This window comes from Notamacropus eugenii, chromosome 2, assembly GCF_028372415.1.
Source record: "Notamacropus eugenii isolate mMacEug1 chromosome 2, mMacEug1.pri_v2, whole genome shotgun sequence".
In the NCBI taxonomy this organism is placed as follows: Eukaryota; Metazoa; Chordata; class Mammalia; order Diprotodontia; family Macropodidae; genus Notamacropus; species Notamacropus eugenii.
The window spans coordinates 55,396,989-55,420,175 of NC_092873.1; the positions used below are offsets into that span (position 1 = coordinate 55,396,989).

Below are 23,187 nucleotides of genomic sequence, written 5' to 3' on the forward strand. Positions count from 1 at the left end.
GTTTTAGCATTTATCCATAAAGAGTGAGCAAAAAGAAAAAGGAAAGTCATGTGAGAAGCAGTCTGACAGGCTGGCCAACAGGAGGGTGCCCACTGCAGAGCTGAGAAAACAGCTGATTTTTCCAGAATGGATTTGGATCCTGCCTGACAGGCACCAGAGATAAAAAATGAAGAGAAGTAAGGAAGGGGTGTGGGTGAAAGATGGGGAGTCCCCTGAGCATCACCTCCACAGAGAGAAGGGAGCTGCTGATGGGGTCAGGGAGAGCAGGAACGTGCAAAGACGCTCCACTATGGGGACTCTGACACAGGCTTGTTGTCTTGGCAAAGTCCCATGACCAGCTAGAGAGACAGGTGGCCCAGGAGTGACCTGGGTACCTATGGAACATTGAAAGCATCCGAGGAAATTCTCTAGAATGTTGAGAGATCTTTCCTTGGAGCATTTGTGGAAAGATGGGGATGAGAACTATACAGAATGGGCAGAGGATGGAGCACCTACACTGGGGAGATCACTGACCTAGAGTATCTTTGGGGGGCGGGGTTTAGATCAGACGAATGGGGAACTCCACCAAGGAATCTTCTGCCCCCAGTGCACATCAGCTGTTGCTCTGACACCTAGTCTTAGTTATCTGGGGCACAGATGGTTTAGCTGACTTGTCTTTTTAAAATTTATTTATTTTAATACTGGAGTGGTTTGCCATTTTCCAACTCAATTGACAGATGAGGGAAACTTAGGCAAACAGAGTTAAGTGACTTACCCAGGGTCACAAAGCTAGTAAATGTCTGAAGCCAGATTTGAACTCAGGTCCTCCTGATTCCCTCATCACAATTTAGAAATAAATATTTTTAAAAGGAGCACAGGAGCAAACTAACAGCATGACCATAAATCATGATTGAGAAACACTAATAAATGTTTGGCAGACTGCTAAAAACAAAGATCATTTCATATATTTTGGAAGTTTCTTTCCATGACTCTTACTGGAGGATATGTAGTATATACTACACCTCCTTCAAGAGGGCTTTCTTAATTCTCCAGGTCATTAATGCCTCCTGTCCAAAAAAAGATCCTTCTGTATTTATTTTATCACACATTTACTTTCTGAGGGTGGGGTATGGCTATTGGATCCTAGAGTTGGAGAAGGAAGGGACCTCACAGGGATCCAGGCCAATCACCTCATCTGACAGAGGAGGAAACTGAAGAATTCATCAGAGATCGGATTTGAACCTAGGATCTCTGACTTCCAGAATCAGGGCTCTGTCCATCATACCCCACAGAAGACATAGTTATCTATGAATGTGCCTGATGCCTCAGTAGAATTGGAAGGCAGGACTGTCTCACTTTAGTTATATCTCAGAGTCTCATTGGGTGCCCAGCGTGGGATGGGCACTTAAATACTTGTTGAGTGATTGAGATTTAAATATGATTGTAGACACACACATACATTTATATGTATGCACATACCAATCTAAACATATGTGCATATAGGCATGCACACAAATACACCTACTTATCCATAAACACATATGTGCATACCTACACACATACACATGTACACAAAATTGCAGGGCTTATACAGACATCCATACACAAACACACATACATGCACGCAGACACACATGCATAAACATACAAAAGAAGGAGTACTGCTTATTAGACACAAGCTGGTCTTGAGGTAGGGCAGAGCTGGATTCAGGTCCTGCATTTGACCAATCCTGGCTGTGTAACCCTGACCTCTCAGTGTCCCTCTCTAAGACTATTCAATTCAATAAAAATTTATTGAGTGCCTACTGTGTGCCTGCCAGGCATGCTCTAAGCCCTGGGGACAGTCCCTACCCTCAAGGAGCAATCTTAATAGGGTCAGGGTAGGGTGGCCAACAAATATACATATAACAAGCTCCATGCAGGATGGATTGGTTGTCGTCCTTTGTAGTCAGAGAGGACCAAAATGGCTTCACTATGTGGGAATCAAATAGGAAATGATCAGAAGAGGGAAGGCATGGGAATTAAGAGGGGGTGATGAAGATTGCCAGGGAAGTAAGCAGTTAGAGAGGGTGTGGGGAACGGCCAGGGAGAATGACGGGAGAGGGAGCTGAGAGATGGAGGGGCTTGTTGACGGAACAGCCATCAGACTGGTGTCACCCTATCAAGTAGGTGTTGGAGGATACATGTGAGAGGGAGCTGGATTATGAAGGCCTTTGAATGCCATCTTTGCTCCCAGAAGTAATTGGGAGCCCCAGGAGTTTACTGAGTTGGGGAGGTGACATGATAAAGTAACAATTGATCAGCGCAGTGGAATTCTTCAATACAATAAAGAATTCTTCAATACTAATGAAATAATAGGTCCAGGCTCCCTCCTCCCCAATGCTATTCAAATACATAAATATACATTTGCTTATGCATGTGTGTGCTCATATCCATGTACATATGTGTGCATATACATTCATGTATACGTGTGAGAATAAGTGTACCTGTGTGGGCATTGTGTACTTGCATTTCAGCGTGTGTGTGTGTGTGTGTGTGTGTGTGTGTGTGTGTGTGTGTGTGTGTGTGTGTGTGTGTACGTAAATAAACTTCTAGGTATTGGTTGGGACAAAGGCTATCAAAACCCTCCCTTGTTCCGCTTCCCAACCAGAAAAGGTAGAGCTGAGAACAGTCAGTCTCCACCACTGGGGCCAGTTTGAAGTTGAGCCTTCCCACCCAGCTCCCATTCTCTCCTCTGCTTTCTGTGTCTGTCTGTCTCTCTGAACACCTTTCACTGGCCCTTTCAGCTCTCCTCCCCATTAGGATTGGAACCCTACCACACCTCTGCTTACAACCAATAGAAATGAGACAGGTTGGACTGGTGGAAGGGGAGACAGAACAGTAAAAAGAGAATACAACCAGGTTTCATTTCCACTCTGCTCTGAGTAGTTTATAAAGTTATGACAAAATCCAGGATAAATGTCTAGTAAAATATGCCCCAGTTAGAGAGGGGCGCTATCAGAGTTGAGCAGGGATTGGGATCCCAGCCCTGAGGTAGGAAGGAAGTTTCCTCATCAGTTTCCTTCCCTGGGCCAGAGCTGCCAATGCTGCCATGCTCCATGCTCAGACCTGGGACAAGTACACACAAAGAAATCTGTGTCTGGGTTGACCACAAATGTTTATGAGAAAGAAAACTAGGTCAGAAAGGGAAAAAAAGCAACTTATAGCTGAGTAAAGAAACAAGCTCAGAAACAGAGACCAGTTGCACCCATCCAAAGGAAGTCTAGGAGAGAGGGATGAGGGCAGTGGAATTTGTTCACATTCTCCCGAGTCATGGGCATCAGACCAGGGCTCCAGCTACACAGTGCAGGGAGGAGGGGAAGTACTGTCACAATCAATCAGAACATTCTATATCTCTCCAGTAGCCCCCATTATCTTCCTGGCTCTTCCCAACTAACCACCCCATTTCCATTTAACCACTTAAGATCAGTTTTTGTTACTGTTGTTCACTTGTTTCAGTTATGTCTGACTCATTGTGACCCCATGTGGGGTTTTCTTGGCAAAGATACTGGAGTGGTTTGTTATTCCTTCTCCAGTTTAACATCAATAATCCTTTACGAAGGGGTATTTACTCTGAACATATAGCAGTTAAACAATTGCTGTCTAACATCCTGGGGACACATTCTCTCCTATCTCATCTTGATTTCTGGGGAGAATGGGCTCAAGCTTAGCTAAGTTCCTACATAACACAGGTCCCACCACATTCGTGTCCAAATGCAGCATAGCTGCTGGATGAGTCCTCAATTCCCACTGAACTGGATCTCAACAATCACTCCATGCTCCTTAGAGCATCAATACTGAGCTAGCTACAAAATCCAGATACTGTGATTATGGAAAACATGGGTACCAAGATACCTGCTCTCTCATTCCATCACCTAAAATAGAAAGACCAAATGAAGAAGCCAGAAAAAAACCCGGTCCTGTATTAACAGACTTCATGTTGGACTCACTGGGGAGAGACGTCTCTCATGAGATGCCATCAGAGAAGCCAAGAGCTCAGCCCACCAATATTTTTGAAGACACTCCCAGTTCTGACCATACACCCAATCAAAAAGGCTTCTCCTACTCACATGATAGCAGACCAGAACCAGTTAGAGAACGTCTTTAAGAGCTCCATACTCTAAGGCTTTTCCAACTTCTCTCACATGGGGAATGGACTCAGCTGAGCATGTCAAAGTGCTGAGTACAAGAGCTAGTCCCCATCAAAACAATGGAGTCAATGAGAAATATTCTCAGAGGAGAAGGTTCTAGTAGATAGATAGACTAGGAAAAATCTTGAGAGTTGAAGGAAACCAGGAGGTAAGTATGTGGAAGGAAAACATTCCAAATATGGGGGACTAGCTGGTCCAAAGGCAAGGACAAGAAATGGAGTGCCATGCTTGGGAAACACCAAGTAGACCAATGAAGTTGAATCATGGAGTACATGGAGGGGAACAAAGATAAAAGGCATAGAAGTTACAGGTAGGTGGACAGATCGCTCACAGACTTTCCTTGGAGAGATAAATAAAGGAGATAAAGGCTGTATCAATTTTCCAACAGAAACAAGAAACATAATTCTATGGGCAATTTGGTCATCTTATATTGCACTACTCAAGAAGAGCATTTGTAAGAAATACCTACAAGGAAGTTAGTTCATCCAGCCCTATGAAGAAGTCAATAAAAGTCTCCAAGTTAAATTAATATGTACTTTAATATATGGTGACTTGATTACAAGGATGAAGATAGGAGAGGAAGATGAAAAATAAGAGCTTGAAAACATGATTTAGGAATGTCATGAAAGAAGCCAATCTGACCTGCTTAAACAAACCACTGATTCAAAAAAAAATGGGAAACAGATAAAAGAATGGACAATTGACAGAAACCCTCACTGTTTCCTAAGGATTTACGTTATATTGCCTGTGTAAATCAGTGTCCACAATAAGGAGACTCAAAGAGCCTATAAACTACCACAGACTAAAATAGAGAAATTTGGCAGTCCAGGGCAATATCAGTTTAGGACATAAAGTCATTTCTAAAATCTCCTGTAGGACAATGGAGAAAAATTATGAGCATTACCAACACATACAACATTGAAAAGCAAAAGAAGAAAACTAAGCTTACAGAAAGATCACCAGTACACTGAACTAAGCTAAATGATCTCCAAAGAACATAAGGAAGAAACTGAAAAGAGGATAATAGATGAAACATTGTGGATGAATTGAAATCTACATCACTGGAAGCAAAACATAGGTCAAGGAGATCACATTTCCAACAAAGTTTTATAGTTTGTATGTTTGCATATATAAATGTTTAATCTGGACCTATGATTTCATTGGCCTAAGGAATTATTTTGTAAAGAAACTTCTATCCATGAAGATGGAGCATTATGAGTTCTGCAACAATCTTATAGTATTGCCTGGGGGAAAAGGAAGGAAATAAGCATTTATGTAGCACCTACTATATACCAAGTACTATGCTAAGGGCTTTACAATCATTATCTCATTTGATCTTCACAACAACCCTGGGAGATAGGTACAGTTATTATCCCCATTTTACAGGCAAAGAACCTGAGACAGAGAATGAGTGTCTTTCCCAGGATCTTTACAGCTCATAAATGTCCAAGGCACAATTTGAACTCAAGTCTTCCTGACTCTAGGTCCAGAGCTCTTTCCACTGAACTATATAACTATTTCAGTGTAGGGGCACTGAAAGGTTGTGATTTGTCCATATTATAAAACCAGTGCAAATTAACATGAGATCTCAGATTTAGAACTGGAAGGGACCTCAGAGGCCATTTGATCCAACCCCTCCACCCCATTTTACATATGAGTAAACTGAGACCCACGGAATCAAAGCAATTGGCCCAAGTTCACAAGAACAGTAAGTTAATAGGCAAATAGGATGGTTAGTTTTGAACTGGAAGGGACCTCAGTTCAACCCTTCATTTTAAAGGTAAATAAACTGAAGCTCAAAGAGGTTGCCCTCCTTGTCTCACCCCACAAAAAGAAAAGACACACACTATGCTGTAAATGCTATGCATTAGGAGATTTTTCTGTTACATCCTGGTTAGAAATGTTTGTTTTCAGCCTGTACTTGCTGACCTCTGCCTTTATTTCCTTTAAACTTCCCTCTTTTCCATTTCCTATGGGTGGGTTCTTTGCTTGTTTCACTTCTGTCTTCCCTCTCCTGGCTCTCAACTTGTGTACCCAGCACTTTACAACAGAGTTCTCCTCCAAAACTCCCCTGGGACATGGAGTCACAGCATCATGGAGTCAAAGCTGGGAGGCCTAGGTCATCCACCCTATTTTACAGAGGAGAAAACTGAGTCCTGAGGATGTGAAAAGACTTGACCAAGGTCACAGTCAAGATCTGAAAAATGGCTCCTCCCAGCATTGCTCACATTGAGCCACATTGCCCCCATATTTATTCATATTTATCATTGTGTTAATGAATTTTCAGAGCCCTGCAGTGAGAAAAAGGGTCACATGACCCATTACTGACAGAGAATCTGTTTAAATGGTGAATCAGGACAAGGGCCTAAATGTGTCTTCCACTAAAAGAAATCACTGCATTCAGAGACAAGAGGGCCTGGGTCCACATCCCAGCTCTGTCACTAACTGAGTTACCTTGGGCAATTAAATGTCCAGGCTCTGGGGCTACAAAGACACACTCCCTGTAACAGTGTCTGCCTTCAGGGAGTTTAAATGCTATAGGGGCTGATATGTTCCCATATAGGTAGGTGTCCCAAGAGACAGAAAAAAGAGAGATAGACAGACAGGGACAGAAACAGAGACAGCTGTTGGCTGGATTGTTTGTTAGTTTTTTAACCAGATCTAAAACTTAATTAACTTTGGGACTTTGAATTGAGGAGCTCTCTCTACCTGGCATCTTTTCAGGCAATGCCTAGAATCTCTCACACCTTCCCCTCCAAGGTTTATCTTCCTTCTCTTAGTATCTTTGTACCAATGGGCGCCCAGCTCGCTGGGTAACTCAGCTCCTCCTCTCCTGTCTGTCTCCCCCACCTTCCTTCTCCTCTCCAAAGGAAGGTAAATTTGGATGATCAGAGGATGCCCAATTAACTTGGGGTTTACTGGCTAGATTTCTTCCTTTCCTTTCCTTTTCTTTCCTTTCCTTTCCTTTCTTTTCCTTTCCTTTCTTTTCCTTTCCTTTCTTTTCCTTTTCTTTCCCCTTAAACCTACTGCACTCTCAAACCCATAGATTAGACAACACTAGGCCCCTGCCCAAGCTCCACTTAAGGGCTGTTTTCTGGACCCTCCTAGCTTAAGAGTGATTATCAATAGTAACTGTTGCTGTTTCCCTCCCAACCTGATGCAGTTATTTTTCTTTTCCTCATTAAAGGGACCATCCCCTGATTACTTCTTAAAACAGGTCTAGTCACTGAATGGGCATTACCTCATCCTAAATGAGTATCTGAACAGACCTTGGCCTAAAGGGGCCAAGGTCTCCCATTGCATCCTGGCCATCTCCAGTCATCCTGAGGAATATCAGGTCACTGGATTCAGATGGCTCTGGAGGAAAAGTGAGGCTGGTGACCTGCACAGCCCTTCCCTCACTCAAAACAAAGTCAAGTGCAAGTCATGTCATCATTTCTCTGATGGCGTGGTCTTCTTCGGTAAAGAAGACACAAAGAAACACAGCAACAACAACAACAATCTTTGTACATAGTAAGTACTTCATAAATGCTGATGAGAGCTTCCTACACCTCCCCCTCTAAGATTATCTTCCTTCTGTTCTTAGTATCTTTGTACATAGTGAGCACTTACTAAATGCTGATGGTTGATTAATTGCCATTGCAGACTGGAACCTGTTCTGCATTTTGTAGTGTTAGAACATTGACCTCCTATGCTAGAAAGCTAAGTGATTTCCACAGGGTCACAAAGCTTTGTTGTGGTTGAGTTGTTTCAGTGGCATCCAACTCTTCGTGACTCCATTTTTTATTTTCTTGGCAAAGTTATTGGAGTGGTTTGCCACTTCCTTCACCAGCTCATCTTACAGATGAGGAAACTGAGGCAAACATTGTGAAATGATTTGCCCAGGTCACACAGCTAGGAAGTATCTGAGGTCAAATTTGTACTCATGAAGTGAGTCTTCTTGATTGCAAGCCCACTCTTCTAACCATCGTACCACCTAACTGCCCCATGGCAGCTGGAGAAGGTCCAAAGCAAGACGACTACAAAACAATCTCTTTATCTTCTACATAATGTTGTCTTTCATTCAAAATATATGCAAAATGAATGAAAGCTCCTGTGAGGTAGCTTCCGGTTCTAAGACTGTGAATCTGGGATCCAGAAATCCCTAGACCACACTTCTGTTTCCACTTCTGTTCTAGAATTGATGACTTACTTATTGAGGGAGCTGGGATGCCTTCTTTGGGGACTGGAAGTATCTCAAAGGGGCCCCTCTCCCCATTGCTATGAGAAGAAAACAGCTACTCTTCTGCCAGTTTCAACCCCCACCACCACGTCAATGGAAGTCTTCAGTGCTCAGGGGATCCACACTGGCCTAGGAACTGCAGAGAGTAGCTGGGATGCCTGGCATCCTCCGATCTGGTTCTGCTCCCAATTCCCCAGAGTGTCGTGGGCACTGCTGAATTATCCCATGGTTCCCAAAGCTCTGAGTCTGGCCAGACAGAGGCTTTCATGCCCACACGAATTGTTGCTAAGATCTTTGAAAGTGGAGGAGAGTCCAGGCTAACTGATCCAGAGCCAGGAAATGCCAGGCTTCTCCCACCTCTTTCCCACACTTGGGTAAGTGAGGGGGCACATGTGCACAGGGGAGTGCTGGTCCCTTATCTGTGAGGTCATTGGAAGGGATTCTGATGAAGCAACTGGGGCAGAATTCTGGCTTCTCTTACACCAGAGGCAAGAGGGACCTTTGAGGCTATCCTGGCCTTCATCATTTTACAGTTGAGGAAACTGAGGCCCAGACATATTAAGCAACTTAGCTAGGGTCATGCAACTAAAAAATGGCACAGGAGAATCATAGTATGACAGATTTTGATTGGAAGGGACCTTGGAGACCATCTCATTTTACAAATGAAGAAACTGAGGCTTTGAAAGGCAAAGCTATCTGCCCAGGGTCCCCCTCGTGAGGATCCAAGGCACATTTAGAAGTCAAGCTACCTCTCTCCATGCCCCCACCAAACCAACTGCCTCTGAACTCCCCCTGACGTGGTCTTGGAGACAGGCAGCTCCTTCTCTTTCTAAATGAAAACCTTCCCCTTCTCAGCACGAGCTGCCCAGACGTCCCCTAAGGTATATTTACTCTTCTTCCTGAGCCTGCTAGGATTTTACATTGGGGAGGGTGGCATGGAGGAAGAAAGACGATGTCATGGTTTTGCCCTTCATCCAGCTCTGAGGCAAGAGCCAAGAATATGGAGAAACAGCAGTTTTGTTTTGGAGGCCCCCCTCCCTGGAAACGAATGGAGCTCCCGATTCATTGGAGATGAATGAAACCCCCCTCTTTTTCCTCCCCTCAACCAGCACAGTGGGTCCAGCCTCCTGGCCAACGCCCTTGCCAGCTGTCCTCTTTCAAAAGCACCATTGAGCTGCCCAGGCACTGGCATAGAGACCAGAAAGAGAGGAAGAAAACATACTCTACTCATTGGAAACTCTGCCTCAGGTCACTTCTAGGGGCCAGCTATGCCATACTTCTCAGGTCACAGATACAGGCCAGAAATCCACTTACTGAAACCTCCTTCCAATTTCATTGCCCCTCAGTCACACAAAGTCAGTGGGACAAAAGAGATAGAATGGCCATGGGCCAGGAGTCAGGGAGAGGCCCTGTAAAAAGCATCTAAATTCAGCATGGCATATAGGTGTATTATGTGTGTGTATATATATGTGTGTATATGTGCTTATAATACATACATGTATATGTATGTGTGTTGTTGAGTCATGTCTAACACTTCATGACCCCATTTGAGGTTTCCTTTGCAAAGATGCTGGAGTGGCTTGCCATTTTCTTCTCTAGCTCATTTTATAGATGAGAAAACGAAGGCAAACAGAGTTAAATGACTTATCCAGGGTTACAGAGCTAATAAAGAGTCTGAGGACAGATTTGAATTCAGGAAGATGAGTCTTCCTGACTCCAGGTCCAATGTACCACCTAACAGATACACACACACACACACACACACACACACACACACACACACACTATGTATATATACATGCTATGTGCATATATTTGTATTGTGTGTATGTACATACACATATATACATATACATATACATACATGTTGAACTCTCACACCCTCAACATTCCTGAGTAGGTGAAACCAGATTAAAATATAATTTTAAAAATAAAAATACAATAAAATATAGATAATGTGAATCTGTGATTTTCTGAGTCACTAGGCAATCAGTGGATCTGTTTCAATTGGAGTAATGTCAAACCACTGTAGTGGATAGAGTCAAATTTGGAGTCTACAAGTTCTGGATTGATGCCCTGCCTTTGATACATCTTGACTCTGGGAAATTCGCTTAACCTTTCAATGCCCCAGGTCATTCTCTGAAGCAAGAGTTCTTAACCTGGGGTCCATGAACTTTTAATTTTGCACACACACACGTATTTATCATTATGTTTCAATATAAGTGGTTTCTTTTGTATTCCTACATGTTTAATGCATTTAAAAACATTCTGAGAAGGTGGCCAGAGGCTTCCCCAGATTGTCCTGATTGTATCAACGATGACACAACATTGTGTCAAACAATGACGCAAAAAAAAATTAAGAACCATTGGTCTAAGGCTGCAAAATAGGTGCTAACCTGAATGGGTAGAGGAGTTTCTTGGTCCACGGAAATCGCAGATCTATGAAACGGACCTGGGTAAATGTTCATTCATTGAAACCCCTCCTTTTTACAACTGCCCTCACAAGTGGCAGTTCAGCTTCTACTCAGATACTTCCAGAAGTAGAAAACCAGTACCTTCTGAAGTAGACATTCCACGGTTGCATGGTGCTAACCGTGAGAAAGTTCTTCAACATTTGAAGCTGTGATCTGCCCCTTCTCTCCCCTGTGGATTCACAAGTGGTCCCAGGTTCATCCTTTGGTGCTACACAGAGCAAGGACCATCCCTTTTCCACATGAGAGCACTTTAAACCCTTGAAGTCATGTCCACCACCCCCACCCCCAAAACCTTCTCCTTGTCTTTGGGCTCCACCTCCTCAACTTCTTGGACCTGTTCTCATAGGAAATGCTTTCCACACCTAGCATCAACCCAGTGACCTTCCTCTGGACAATCTCCAGTTTGTCAATATTTTAAAAGGTAACTACTAGAACTGAACACAGCTAAAGTTTAGTCTCCATCATTCTTTGGAATTCATTCTAGCCAACTCATGCCTTCCATGCACCCTTTCCTGGATAGACACTCATTTTCAATTCTTCATAAACTGAAATATTCTGTGACTCAACAAGAGAAGGAAGGAAGGAAGGAAGGAAGGAAGGAAGGAAGGAAGGAAGGAAGGAAGGAAGGAAGGAAGGAAGGAAGGAAGGAAGATAGATACATACCAGTAGAATACTGGTATTAAAAACTTAAATTCATCCTTGGGGAATTTACAGATGAAATTGGAAGGGGGTCAACAACCAGATGGTGAGAACGATCTACAAATACTTTTTATGACAAATTCTTTTCACCATCAGGGAGAATGGAGTCACCATACTTAGATTCTCACATCACAACCAATCCTAGATGTGCTTCTAGAGGAATTAAAAATGGAACTGAAGTTTTTGTAAGGCTACAAAGACAAAAACAAAACATTCCCTGCTCTCAAAGGGCCTCGGGATGCAAATTTATGGAAAATTAAACAAATACAAAGATGAAGATGCCCACTAGGGTTGTCTTGTCTCACAGATCAATAAGTGATTCACTGAAATTTTGCCATTCAAGGTTAAAATAATTAAATGTTTCCCTCTGTCAAATTTTGTTATATTACTTGAAAAAAAAAATTAGCTCCATGTAACTTCCATCTATTTTTCTTGAAATAATTTGATCCCAGTCTTTTTCTATAGATAGCATCACCACTTCCCACCCTACTATCTAGCCCAAGTCCATATTCCTTGATTCCACTTTTACTGTAATTCAGTCTTTATACTTCTTTTACCCAATCCAATAAGTGTATAGTTCTAGAACATTCTACTATCCTTTCTTTTCACAGAGATAAAATGCTTTCATCTATGGAACCTTATTCCCAGAACAAAATGCTATATAAATTGTTGTATTACTATAACAATATATATTAATTATATATAAATATATAATAATATATTAATATAATTAATATAATAATCATTTTTTTTGTTTTTCACCTTATTTTTCAGGAATACCAATAATTCTCTGAGTGTATCATTGAGTTCTGTTTTCAAGGCCAATGGCTTTGACTTGTAGAAATCTCAATCATTTTTTATTATTTTTTCTGATATTTTTTGTTCCATCTCTGCATCTTTTGAATTCCAAATAGGCCAATGTAGTTTTCAGAGTGTCCATGGCTTTAGTGAGATTCCTGTGATTTGTTCTAAACAGTTGATTCCATTTTTAGTCTTTTACAGTCTTCTTTGAGAGCTCCACTTTCTGTTGATTTACTGATTTCTTCCTTTGGTTCTTTAATTCAATGCTAAATCATTTACTTATTCCATGAAAATTTCTGTCCGTATAGACAGTGTTTTCTTTCTGCAGGAGGGATTGCTGGGATTGCTTTTAACCGATAGTGTTTATTCATTGGATTGTGGCATCTTCTTTTTTGTTTGCTCATTTTATTCCATTTTTCTTGTGATTTTCATTGTGATTCTTTCCTTTCCCTCTCTTTTAATAATTCTTTTACTTTTTAATAATTTTAAGGTGATGGAAGGGAACTGGGCTTAGTTCTCATATGGACCATCTTAGGTCAGATACAATTTAGTGGTTATAAGGACTGGTTGATTAACCAGACTCAAAGAATAGTCTTAATCATTCAAGGTCACTTTGGAAGGAAGTATCTAGTGAAGTGTCCAGTTATCTGTGCCTGTACCATTCATCTTTTTTTAATCACTGACTTGTATAAGGCCACAAATGTTGTGCTGTTCATGGAGTGGCTACCTAAAGAGATGAATGTGGATGCACAGGGAGCTCACTGACAACACCAAATTTTTTAAAAGAAATGTTAAGATGAAAACAAAGGCAAATAAATAACTGAAGATGGTTCTAAAAGAACCTGTCCTATAAGACCAATGTCAGTAACAAAGACACTCCAACTAGTGATGAATAGGAACAAGAGAGCAAGAGGGCAGGAGGAAAATAAAAGAAAGGCTAGGATATCTACTTTTTTAAAGCATTCTTCTCCTCATTGGCTTTTTGAACCTCTTTTGTCAATTGAGTTAGCCTATTTTTCAAGGTGTTATTTTCTTCAGCATTTTTTTGGGTCTCGTTTAGCAAGGTGTAGACCTGCTTTTCATGCTTTTCTTTCACCTCTCTCATTTCTCTTCCCAGTTTTTCCTCCACCTCTCTAACTTGATTTTCAAAATCCTTTTTGAGCTCTTCCATGGCCTGAGCCCATGGTATATTTATTTTGGATGTGTGGGATACAGAAGCCTTGACTTCTGTGTCTTTCCCTGATGGTAAGCATTGTTCTTCCTCATCAGAAAGAAAGGGAGGAATTATCTGTTCACCAAGAAAGTAACCTTCTATAGTCTTATATTTTTTCCCTTTTCTGGGCATTTTTCCAGCCAGTGACTTGACTTCTGAGTTTTCTTTCCACCCCCACCATGCCTCCAGATCCACCCAGCCAGTGCTTGGGGTCTGAGATTCAAATACTGCTTCCCAGCCTCAGGACTTTGGGCGGGGGCAGGGCTGCTATTCAGTGTGAGATTAAGTTCAGGTTCAGGTGGGGGCAGGGCCACCTCACGGGGCTCAGTTCCCTCAGGAGGTTTGTGCAGAGACCTTCAACAATGGATTGGGCTCCTGCCTGCTTGGGGAACCCTAGTCCGCCACCACCACTGCCCCCACTGCTGCCTCCCGAGGGGGCCCAAGCCATGCAGACACCCCACTCCCCTGTTGGCCACCCAAAAAGACTCTCTCATTCACCCCCACCACCTGTGGGTGGAGGGACCCGTGTGGCCGCTGGAGATTCTGTCCCTGAAACCTGCTCGAATCTGCTCCTTTCAGTACCACATGGAGGGTTGGGCTCTGCTCGGGAGTTCTTCTTTACAGATATTTTATGGGCTGTGGGTTCGGAGCTAACGTATGTGTGTCCTTCTACTCCGCCATCTTGGCTCCTCCCCTAGGATATCTACTTAGATGAAAAGATTTATTTATTCATTCACTCATTAAACAATATTTTATTAAGTGCCAGACAGTGTGATATAATGGATAAAGAATCGGCCTTAGGGCCAAAAACTGGAAATCAAGGGGATGTCTATCAATTGGGGAATGGCTGAACAATTTGTGGAATATGAATGTAATGGAATACTATTGTGCTACAAGAAATGATGAACAGGAAGACTTCAGAGAAGCCTGGAAGGAATTATATGAACCAATGTTGAGTGAAAGGAACAGAACCAGGAGAACTTTGTACACAGCAACAACCACAGTGTGCAAGGAATTTTTCTGGTAGACTTAGTACTTCACTGCAATGTAAGGACTTAAAAAATTCCCAATGGTCTTTTAAGGCAAAATGTCTTCCACATTCAGAGAAAGAATTATGGAATTCAATCACAGAATGAAGCAGATCATTTTCTTTTGTATCATGTTTTGTTTTGTTTTATGATTTCTCCTATTCATTTTGATTCTTCTATGCAACATGACTAAGGTGAAAATGTATTTAATAGGAATGTATGTGTAGAATCTATATAAAATTATATACTATCTCAGAGAGGGAGTGGGGAGGAAGGGAGTAAGGAGGGGGAGGGAGGGGAAAAAAATCTAAGATATATGGAAGTGATTGTAGAATACTGATAACAAATAAAATAATAATAATAAACTAAAAAAAAAGAATCAACCTTAGGTTGAGGAAGACAGTTTCAAGTCCCACCTTTGACACAAACAGGCATTGGGACCCTGGGAAAACCCCTTGATCTTAGAAAATCACCCCCTAGGCAACTTTTGACAACTATAAGTTGCAGAATAAATACCAGCTTCCTTTGGAAAAGGAAGTTTCCTCACTGGGAATTCTGCAGAGCAACAGAATCACTTGTCTAGAACATCAAAAATGTGGCAGTCACTGTAGTGGATACTGAAGCTAAAAAGACAAAAATATAGTTCTTGACATCAGAGAACTCACATTTTATAGGGGGAAAACAACATATTCTCAGAAAAGTCTTTGCTTGAGTAATCTCTAAAAGATCTGAGAGAAAAGGATAGGTGCCATAGTTCTAGAAAAAGGCAAAATCCATCCTGACTTTCAAAAAAGGGAAAACAGTGGAGTCTTTAAAATATAGGCCTGTGGACTTGACTTCTATACTTAGCAACATCCTAGAATATGTTACTAAAGGGATGGTTTGTGAGCCCTTAGAAAGGAAAGCAGTGATCACAAAGTACCTGCACAAGTTGATCAAGAAGAGGTCATTTCCTTTTGTTAGCTCCTAGACTCCTAGATAAGGAAAAATACTATAAACAATCTGTTTAGATTTTAGCAAAGAGCTGACAAAATTTCTCATTCTATTATTGTGGACAAGATGGAGAAATGTGGATGACATGAGAACAAAGTTAGATGAACCCAGAAGTGGTTGGATAATTTTACCAAAAGACTAATCAGTAATGAGTCAACATCAACACAAAAGAGGATCTATACTGGAGTGATGTGAGAATCTTGTCCCTGAGCTAGTCAATATTCTTGTCAATGACTTGAATGAAGACAGAGAAGAGAAGTTTGTCCAATTTGCAGATAAGAAGATTTATACTCACTCATTAGTGCCTTATGCCTCACTCCCACCACCGTGTCCCCCTAATTATAGCAGAACTATATGTCCCTGTTGGTGAGGAATGACAATACCAGGTCTGAAGACTTGCACTAGGAAGTTAGTCATTATGGTCCCATGGTTGATGTATATCATTGTCCAAGAGAACTGGCTTATGTTCAGTTTGAAGATGTTTCTGATATTGAAGGTGCCCTACATAATTTGGAATTATAAATAGGTTTGTGGACATCAAATGGAAATTCAGTTTCCACAAGGAAATCACAAAATATCAAATCAAATGAAAACCAATGAAAGGGAAAATGTTTACAGCTCTTCTCTCTATGATGACTATGACAGATATAGGTGACCTGGAAGCAGGAGTCATGAATGAAGGAAATATGGGAATTGTTATTTTGATTACAACTATTGAACATCTTGGACTCCTTGAAAATAAGTGTGAGGTATAGTTTTTAACAGTGTTTATTGGAAAATTAAAGTTGGAAGGAGCCAAGATGGCAGAGTAGAAAGACACACATATGCTAGCTCTGAACCCACAGCCCATAAAATATCTGTAAAGAAGAACTCCCAACAAATTCTGGAGCAGCAGAAGCTATAGAACAATGAAGCGGACGAGATTTCTGTTCCAGAGAGACCTGAAAACCTGACTTGAAAGGTCTGTCGTGCCCTGGACCCAGAGTGGAGCCCAGCCCTGCCTTGGCCGCGTGGCACCGAGAGGAACAGATCCCAGCAGGCTTCAGGGACAGAATCTCCAGCGGCCACACGGGTCCCTCCACCCACAGGTGACGGGGGTGAATGAGAGAGTCTTTTTGGGTGGCTGAGAGGGGAGTGGGGTGTCCCCGTGGCTCGGGCTCCCTCAGGAGGCAGCAGCAGAGCTCAGATCTATTGTTGAAGGTCTCCACATAAACCCCCTGAGGGAACTGAGTCCCATGTGGTGGCCCTGCCCCCACCTGAGCACCTGAACTTAATCTCACACTGAATAGCAGCCCTGCCCCCGCCCAAAGTCCTGAGGCTGGGAAGCAGCATTTGAATCTCAGACCCCAAGCACTGGCTGGGTGGATCTGGAGGCATGGTGGGGGTGGAAAGAAAACTCAGAAGTCAAGTCACTGGCTGGAAAAATGCCCAGAAAAGGGAAAAAATATAAGACTATAGAAGGTTACTTTCTTGGTGAACAGATAATTCCTCCCTTTCTTTCTGATGAGGAAGAACAATGCTTACCATCAGGGAAAGACACAGAAGTCAAGGCTTCTGTATCCCACACATCCAAAATAAATATACCATGGGCTCAGGCCATGGAAGAGCTCAAAAAGGATTTTGAAAATCAAGTTAGAGAGGTGGAGGAAAAACTGGGAAGAGAAATGAGAGAGATGTAAGAAAAGTATGAAAAGCGGGTCCACACCTTGCTAAAGGAGACCCAGAAAAATGCTGAAGAAAATAACACCTTGAAAAATAGGTTAACTCGATTGGCAAAAGAGGTTCAAAAAGCCAATGAGGAGAAGAATGCTTTCAAAAGCAGAATTAGCCAAATGGAAAAAGAGGTTCCAAAGCTCACTGAAGAAAATAGTTCTTTCAAAATTAGAATGGAACAGATGGAGGCCATTGACTTTATGAGAAACCAAGAAATCACAAAACAAAACCAAAAAAATGAAAAAATGGAAGATAATGTGAAATATCTCATTGGAAAACCAACTGACCTGGAAAATAGATCCAGGAGAGACAATTTAAAAATTATGGGACTACCTGAAAGCCATGATCAAAAAAAGGGCCTAGACATCATCTTTCATGAAATTATCAAGGAAAACTGCCCTGAGATTCTAGAACCAGAGGGCAAAAAAGTATTCAAGGAATCCACCAATCACCTCCTGAAAGAGATCCAAAAAGAGAAACTCCTAGGAACATTGTGGCCAAATTCCAGAGTTCCCTGGTCAAGGAGAAAATATTGCAAGCAGCTAGAAAGAAACAATTCAAGTACTGTGGAAATACAATCAGGATAACACAAGATCTAGCAGCTTCTATATTAAGGGATAGAAGGGCATGGAATATGATATTCCAGAAGTCAAAGGAACAAGGACTAAAACCAAGAATCACCTACCCAGCAAAACTGAGTATAATACTTCAGGGGAAAAAATGGTCTTTCAGTGAAATTGGGGATTTTCAAGCATTCTTGATGAAAAGACCAGAGTTGAAAAGATAATTTGACTTTCAAACACAAGAATGAAGAGAAGCATGAAAAGGTAAACAGCAAAGAGAAGTCATAAGGGACTTACTAAAGTTGAACTGTTTACATTCCTACATGGAAAGACAATATTTGTAACTCTTGTAACTTTTCAGTATCTGGGTAGTAGGTGGGATTACACACACACACACGCACACACACACACAGAGACAGAGAGCACAGAGTGAATTGAATAGGATGGGATCCTATCTTTAAAAAATGAAATTAAGCGGTGAGAGAGAAACATATCAGGAGGAGAAAGGGAGAAATGGAATGGGGCAAATTATCTCTCATAAAAGAGGCAAGCAAAAGACTTTTTAGTGGAGGGAAAACAAAGGGAGGTGAGAGAAAAACATGAAGTTTACTCTCATCACATTCCACTAAAGGAAGGAATAAAATGCACACTCATTTGGGTATGAAAACCTATCTTACAATACAGGAAAGTGGGGGAGAAGGGGATAAGCAGGGTGGGGGGGAGGATGGAAGAGAGGGCAATGGGAGGAGGGAGCAATTTGAAGTCAATACTTGGGGAGGGACAGGGTCAAAAGAGAGAATAGAAGCAATGGGGGGCAGGATAGGATGGAGGGAAATATAGTTAGTCTTACGCAACACGACTATTATGGAAGTCATTTGCAAAACTACACAGATATGGCCTATATTGAATTGCTTGCCTTCCAAAGGGAATGGGTGGGGAGGAAGGGATGAAGAGAAGTTGGAACTCAAAGTTTTAGGAACAACTGTCGAGTACTGTTCTGGCTACTAGGAAATAAGAAATACAGGTAAAGGGGTATAGAAAGTTATCTGGCCCTACAGGACAAAAGGGAAGATGGGGACAAGGGAAGGGAGGGATGATAGAAGAGAGGGCAGATTGGTGATAGGGGCAATTAGAATGCTCGGTGTTTTGGGGTGGGGGGAGGGGACAAAAGGGGAGAAAATTTGGAACCCAAAATTTTGTGAAAATGAATGTTAAAAGTTAAATAAATTAATAAAAAAAAAAGAAAGAAAATAAAAGTTACATTTCCTATTTGGATGCTAGAATTTTTAAAATATTTTAAGCTTTTTGTATACTGTGCTTATATGCTATATAATCTTACAGCATGTAAGAACTATCATATATTTTATAATTCATTCAACATCAAAATAACTAAAATAAAAATAAAACAAATTTGCAGATAATATGAAACTTAGAGGAACATCTAACATATTGGAGGATAGACTCAGTATCCAAAAATATCTTGACAGGTTAGAATGATGGACTGAATCTAACAAAATTAATTGAATAGAAGTAAATATTCTACCCATGGGTTTCTGGAGAGAAGTAGGAGAGAAGTCAGATTACCGAGCAGTCTTGGGACAAAAGATCAGACAGAAAAAACAATATCCTGGCCAAAAAGAATGCTAAATACTGAAATAGGTCATCACAGAAAGTTGTAGAATCTCTTTCTCTGGAGACCTTTAAAAATGGAATCATTGGAGTCTTTCAGCTGAAGAAGATGTCCCCATAGGAGTTCAAAAGAGTCATCTTTTTCAGGTCATCAACAGCAGAGAACTGGAGAAAATGTGAGCTGACAGGGTGTGGGTCACAGAAGGGTCCTGTGTTCCATTCACCACCTTCCACCATCCTCCACATATGCCACCATCTCCCACCCCTACCCTCACACATCCCACTGCCGCCACAGGGGTGGGGATCGGGGGAGAAGGGGCAAGAATAAATCCCTGATAAAAAGTAACTTGGGGATTCTCCCTAGTGTAACCGATTTTTTTTTTTTAATTATGAACTTACTTGTCATTGATAAACATTCTCATCCTTCTATCCCCAGGGTCTGGCCATAGTAGGCGCTTAATAATTACATGCTATTGGCATTATTTATTGCAACACAAATATCCCAATATACAAAGATGGAAAATAAAAGGATTATATGGGAAACTTTAAGCTTCTGTTAATGTATATTTGGGGGGTTTTATAAGTATATATTAATATATAAGGTAAGGTATATGTAAGGTAGTAATAACAAAATTGGCCTGTTTGTATCCCCAGCTGAACTTTTTTCCTGCTATGTTTTAATGTTTTATAGCTGATCTTGAGAATTACAGACTTTTCAAGGTGAAAGGGACCTTGGAGATAAAGTGGGAGGGACCAGGGAACCCTCACAGGCCCAGCCTGACTCTCCTGAGCATTTGACTTTCACAGGAATATTCTCTGACCTCTCTCATCCTGGATCCTGGTTACCTCTATACCAACCAAGCCTAAAACAAAACAAACCCTTCATCCTTGGCAGGCAATGAAACCAGAAGAGGAGGAACTGTCCTTGTAAAGGAGATGAATGCTGAGTGCCCCAGACAGCTGCCTGGGTGCCCACCGACTGCGCAGGGGGAGGCAGGCATGGGAGCAGCGCTCTCTGGGCCTCTTCATAGCACACATTCCTGAGTTGTTCCGGGATCGGGAAGGGAGCCAGCTTCCAGCCCCTCCCCCACACCTTCAACATGCTGCTGCCTGAAACACAGGCCCCATGAAGGGGCAGGGGGACTGGGTGGTGTCATGGAAATGGAACAGAGGGAGTTCAGTAAAGCCCCTGGGAGCAGGACCACTCTCCAGGCAGACCCTGCTCCCACCTTCCATTTTCCTCTCCTTCAGATTCACTCAGCAGAGAACAGGGCCTTGAAGCAAACTCAGATTCTGGGGAAAATTTAAGTGACTCCAAATCACAGAGGAGACAGGATGTAGGATGGTTTGGAAGTGGTAGTAGCTCAATGCTTTGGAAAATGGTGGTGGGATCCAGCGTAAGGTTCCTTCTAATTCTATCCATCTGCTCTTCCTCTTTGCACATGAAAGAGCCTTTAATTAATTATTTATCATTCATTCTTCATTCTTCCCTATCTCATGCTAATGAGTGTCCCGTGGCACTGTGAATAAATAGAGCCCTAGAAGGAGACCAGGAGCTCTCCTTTCTAATCCCACCTCAAATACTCCCTAACCATGTGACTCTAGGCATGTCTCTTAATTTGCCTAGGTCTCTGTTTCTTCATTTGTAATATGAAGGGTGTGACCTCCAGCTCAAAATCTGGGATCCTAAAACTTGTGATTGTGTCATGCTGTCTTTGACCCTAACATGCCTTCTCTCCTTGGTTCCCCCAAACCCATCCTTTGGATACCTTTGAACAGATTCCTCAGCACCCTGATAATTGTGTGATCTCCACTTAGTCCAATTTGTCATGTTTTCTCACATTTGTTCTCTTTGGCATCCTTTATACCTCTCTTCTAAGCATATCTGGGATGGTGACATTAGAGTCCAAGGGTGGTTGGTAACTCTAATGTGATGGGGAAAAGTTTGTTATAAAAATCCTGGCAGATCTTTTCCAATTTTCCTCTGTTTGCTATCCTATTATTTTCATTCTTGAATGCTCTTAGTCAACCAAGAAACATTTATTCAGTGCCTACTGTGTGTCAGGCATTGTGCTAAGGGCTTAATTGGACTGCTTACCAAACTTTCTTTTCCTTTCACTATTTTTCTCTGCTAGAGGGAGCAAGACTGCTCATAACTGTCCATCATTGTTCTTCCTAAAGATTTATAAATGAGTTTATATGTATGCCGAAGCTTTAAAAATATATATGTTGAATTGAAATTTGAATTGAACATGATATCAACATGAGAAGCAGCCTGGCATGGTGGGTCAGGTGAGTCAAGGAGACATGGATCCAAACTCCACCTCTGCTGCAGACTCTCTGTGTGATGGTGGTCAAGCAACGCCATTTCTCAGTCGCCTTTCTAACCCTAAGTTATAAAACAGTTGTCAACCTGTGTTGATGGAGGGAATTGTCTCACCAGAAGTCTTCTACACCAATGAGATTGCAGGTCTGGATTGTCACCATCCCCTCAAAAAATTATTTTTTTTCCAACTGATATCCAAATGAGTTGCAGCAGAGGTAAAGGGTGGGTAGGAGGCAATTACAGTCCAAGCATGTGGTAGCAAAGACTTGCCCAAGGGTGCTGGCAGTTGGAATGGTGCCAATCCTAAGTCTTCAAGATTTGGTTGCTCCATTTCAAGAAGGTTGTTGGAGATTGTTCAGAGGACAATCAGGATAAGGAAGGACCTCACATTCAAGACATAAGAGAATGGGTTCAAGGAACTAGGAGTATGTAGCCTGGAGGGAAAGAAAAAAGACTTGTGGACAATATGTTAGCTGTCTCTGATGATCTGAAGGGTTATCACATAGAAGAGGCATTAAATCTGTTCAATCCTTGTTCCAAAAGATAAGAGTGGGAGCAATGGGTAGAAATTTCAAAGAGGCAAAGAGAGTCTCAACTTGAGGGAAAACTTTTTAACAATCTGAGGTGTCCAAAGGTGAAATGAGATGTTGCTAGGAAGGGATTTTCCCTTCCCTAAAGAAGAAGGAAATATGAACACAGTGTGAAAGACTATGTGTTGGGGGATCCACTATCAAAAGGAGATTCTTGGTTGGACATGGATTGGACCAGATGGCTTCTGAGGTCCTTCAGTTCTGAGGTTCTGAGATTCGATGGGATACAATTCTTCTAGTTACGCAGGAATTTTTGTTTTGGGGTTTTTAACCTACTCTTCATGACCCCAATTGGAATTTTCTTGGCAATGATACTAAATAAAGTAGTTTGCCATTTCCTTCTCCAGCTCATTTTACAGATAAGAAGACTGAGGGAAACAGGGTGAAGTGACTTGAACAGGGTCACACAGCTAATAAATGTCTGAGGCCAGATTTGAACTCAGAAAGATGAGTCTTCCTGATTTCAAGTCCAGTTCTCTATCCACTATGCCACCTAGCTATCCCCATCACATGGCTGGTACCTGTCAGAACTGAGGTGAGAACTGAGGTCTCTTGACTCCTGGGTTGGTGTTCCTGATGCCATAGCCCAACATTGCCTCTCTTGACAGGTATATTCCATCCCCAAAAGTTGACCTAAATATCCAGTCATGCCTGGGTGCGTGTGCCTAAGTATGTATGTGGATGTCCATGTACACAGTACAGATAATATGATCTTATAATCCATCCATGCCTTTGAAGCTGTATGTCCCAAAGCAACTAGTCCCTGA

At 41.9% G+C, this 23,187-nt stretch overlaps 1 protein-coding gene across 19 annotated transcripts in view; it reads left to right on the forward strand.

The window, feature by feature from the left end:
* Positions 1 to 23,187, forward strand: part of DGKG (diacylglycerol kinase gamma) — a 273,063-nt gene that overhangs the window by 206,133 nt on the left and 43,743 nt on the right. The window lies entirely within an intron of this gene.